This window comes from Triturus cristatus, chromosome 3_2, assembly GCF_964204655.1.
Source record: "Triturus cristatus chromosome 3_2, aTriCri1.1, whole genome shotgun sequence".
Taxonomy (NCBI): Eukaryota; Metazoa; Chordata; class Amphibia; order Caudata; family Salamandridae; genus Triturus; species Triturus cristatus.
Window position 1 is genome coordinate 633,596,202 of NC_140584.1, and position 4,285 is coordinate 633,600,486.

Below are 4,285 nucleotides of genomic sequence, written 5' to 3' on the forward strand. Positions count from 1 at the left end.
GGGGGTCCACCGGGGCCCAGGGATGCTCTCCCCGGCTTGGCTAGGGTTCGGAAGCTGGAACCGGACCCGGGGCTCGTGCTCCGTCCCAGGGTGCGGGAGCCCCCCCCATCCTGCAAGCCAGCTGAGGGTCCGGGCCCTGGGGACGGGGGTCCACCGGGGCCCGGGGAGGCTCTACCCGGCTTGGCGGCTTTCAGAAGCAGGGACCGGGCTGGGGAGCAGGGGTGGCTGGCTTTATCCATTACGCTGGTGGAGCTGAGTTTTTTGCCCACCCCTACCTGATACACAGCCCATCAATGCTGATGCAGAGGCTGTTTGAGGACAGCTGTTCTACAGCTTGCGTGGTTCGACGACGACACTCTGCGTGGCTCGATGAACCATTGCCTTTACTTCAGCGAAGCTCGACAATGATGCAGCAACCCGACTGTGTGGAAAAGATTGACGCATGATGCCTTCAGCGTTGACACTGTCCTCCATCCAAGGTACTCTCTCAGCAGGCTCTGCATGGGTCCTGTAGCAAGCCTGCCCTCAATCGCGGTCAGCCTGAAATTTGGATTTGCATCGGTCTCTCATGACCTCAAGTAACCGTTTGACTGCTAGTGACTTCTAAACACAATTTTTGCATTTAATCTTTTAAAATTCATAGCTCAACTTCTACAGATTGGATTTTGGTTGTTTTGGTCTCATTTTGCTCAAATAAATATTCTTTATGCTTCTAAATCTTTTTGTGGTGTAGTCATTGTGTTCTTGTGTGTGTGTTGCACTAATACTTTACACATTCCCTCTCTAGGTAAGCCTGACTGCTCTGTGCCAAGCTTCCAGAGGGTGAGCACAGGTATTCTTTTAGTGTGTATCTAGCGTATACTGACTAGAGTAGTGGTTCCTGTCTTGCCTGGGGGCATACCTCAGCCACCCAGGAATCCAATTTCTAACACCAGATTACATACTTTGTCTAGAAGGAAAGGCATCTTGGAATGTTAATGGAATAATCGGTGCTGAATTACAAAAATGTCTGCATGGCACTTATTTGCAAGCATGTGCTATCTACAAACCTATTGTTAGTTATGCTATTTTGCTACTTTTCTTTTTGAGGTAATCACTGGGTTCTGTGGGAACAATATTGATATTTATCCTACTCAAACAACCAGCGAATATTTAACCAGAAGAGGCCAAATAACTAATTCTTTACGACCAATACTTCAAGCCAGCCGGTGCGCATTCACTGGATGATTGAGTAGCCTAAAGGCCACCTATTACCCCCACTAGAAAAATGTGCATTAAAGGAGGAGACTAAAATGGCTTGCAGGAGGGTATCTTGTGCAGAGCACTGGAGTGCAGCACACACAAAGAAGAATGTCCTGAATGTGATTGATTAATATAGACCTCTTAATTATTAGATCATTGTCGGCCTTTCTCGGTGAAGTAAAAGGCGGCTAAATCTGTGTAATGTTTTAGGCCCATGAGGAATTTAAAGTATGCATACTTAACATGTGTCATTTTGTGAATTTCATATTACACTTGTTTAGCAAAGTTTCTGAAAGTACCCCATACATTATTACAAACATTCGTTGCAATCTTTTGCTGCGAGCATTCAGGAATAATGCAAATAGCCAGAATGCAAGCAGGTATTAATTACACCACTTGTGATTTATGCTATTTTTAACATGTTTACTGTGAAATGCATCCTCGATTGAAAAACTGACGCAAGGACATATTTTGTGCTAAAATATACCGCTAAATGATAGATTGCACTTCATGTAATTGTCCTGAAAATGGCATGTAATTAAGCTAAATGAACCTACACAAATTTTAAACACCACTTTTAGTTTCATACTAGGGTGTAGCAATGCAGTACTTTCCGATCTAGTTTCAAATAATTTAAAAGAAAAACGTCCGTTGTTTAGGCAATATTATATTTGGTGAAATGGCCGGAATAGTGGTGCATTTCTAAAACTGCACAGCACTTCTGAACATGCACAAAATCAGCATAGTATGTTTGCGCCCATGTGCTGAAGCAACATGTTTAGGATGGTTTAGTTCCATGATAATCTTTTGTGACATTCTAGAAGCTTAAGCTATTTTGGGGCAAAAGCTGCAGAACAGTTTTGGTAAATTCTGGTAAAGGTAGTAAATGAAGAGAGGTCTGCAGGGCCTGCAGGGAGGACACGCAACAAAAGAGTGGATTTCATGAGTGGTCCCACGCAAAATGAGAGATCATTCTCCCTGTTAGAAGGCCCTCTGCAGATAAAGAGAGAGACTTTGCCTTTGAGATTAATACTCAGGGGCAGATTTACAAGCCCCTTGCGCCACTTTTGCGTCACTTTTAACATGGGAAAAGTGACACAAAAATGGCGCAAGGGGCTTGTAAATCTGCCCCTCAGTCTTGAAGGGGACCAAGACGGGCACAAATCAGAAGCTGTGAAGAAGCAGATATGAAGGAGATGGAGATGCAGAAGCCCAAAATAACCTGGCAGGCCTAGCTGACCGGCAATTAGCTCACTTCGTCTAACACCAGCTATTTATTTGCTCTCTCGTGATTATTGCTTTATGTATCAACAAAAGTTCTGGGCCAAATTTCCTCGACGTAATCAACTACGACATCACTAAACCTTGAATTAAGTACGTTGAATGAACTACTGACAAGAGCGCTGCAATGAAAATGGTAGTAAAATGCTCAGTTAGTGCATGATGACTGGGAGCCATGTTCCACTTCAATTGGAAATAGTAAGGGGGTAGGTGGAGACTATACACTTGGGATAGAGGATGTAAGATCCGGATTTGAGTGAAAAGGATCAACAAGGAGACAGGTTTACAAGAGAAATCCAGGTTTATTTCTTTGAAAGAAGAACCCATCCACAGCTCCACATCCAGTCAAGGCAACAGTTCTGGTCATTTGAAGCATTACATTCCAAAACCTGGGAGACCAGGAACAAGTACAGAACCCTAGTTACACTGACATATGACATCAGCTGAGGAACCTGCTACATGCGGTGTGGCATGCTGCATACCACACACCTTCCCCCGTTAACCAAGAAGAAAAAGAAAGAAAACAATAAACAGAACATCAAAGATACAAAAATCTGTACCAATAAAAGTAAAGATAACCTTTACGAGGAAAAGTCTTTTAAATAGCATGGTCTTTTAACATTCGTTGAAGAACAACGTGGAGAACCAGATACAACAGCAGTATCTTTACTGATTACAGATTAATCATCACCTTTTCCCCCATTGTACACGCAGACTCTGTTCAATTCCAAACCATGTGATCTTGAGTTCTGACAGCATTTTTGAACACCTTTATAACTCGTATGGGTTTGGAAATCTTAACTTTGGCACCAGGTTGCTTGATGACAACTTAGTCACCTACCTATACCTTAGTTACTTTAGTGGATTTTTTAAAGTCAAAATATGATTTTCTGGACAAACATTTAGCTTCTTCTCTTTTGCGCCAATCTGGAGTGGCTTTCTCAGATAAAGAGGGAGAACCAAGACCTCCAAAGTGTCTTACTCAAGCGGGCTCAACCAAGGTCCAGGGAGAGCTACCTCTAAACAGAACAAAGGGCGACTTTCCAGTCGTGCTGTGTGGTGTGACCCCTTAACTTTCAACCTTGTTTTGAACTTCTTCCTTCCAATTGAGACCAGCACCCTTAGCCCAAGAGATTGTTTCCTTCAACACCCTGTTGAACCTCTCCATCATTTCATTTGTCTCTGGGTGATAAAGAGAACAATTCTTGTACTTGATGCCACGACTTTTAAGAAATGCTTCCATTTCTCCTGGGACGAATTGAACACCATTATCAGGAAGAATGGTTTCAGGATAACCCTCTTTGGCCATGAGAGATTCTAAGAATTTAATAACTTGTAAAGTTTCTATATTAGAAGTAAAATGAACTTCAGGCCACCTGAAGAGATCAATAAGGACCAAAATAAACATTTGTTGACCATTAGAGTGAATTGGCCCAAGTATATCCAATGCAACATCTTTCCAAGGCCCAGATGAAAGTTCTCTTACCACCATAGGCTGAACTCTTGTACATTTTGGCTTATCACTCATGGAGCAGACAGTACAATCCCTAACTACTCTCTCAACATGTAAATCCAGACCTGACCACCAGTAGGAAGAACAAAGTCTTTCCTTAGTTCTTAACATCCCAGAGTGTGACTTGTGTGCCAGGTCAATCTGTTTGACGAAGTTTAAAAGGAGGAACCAGTCTTGTACCACGCAGAAGAACACCATCATATACAGACATCTCATCTTTGATACCCCAAACTTGCTAGCCTCTTCTGA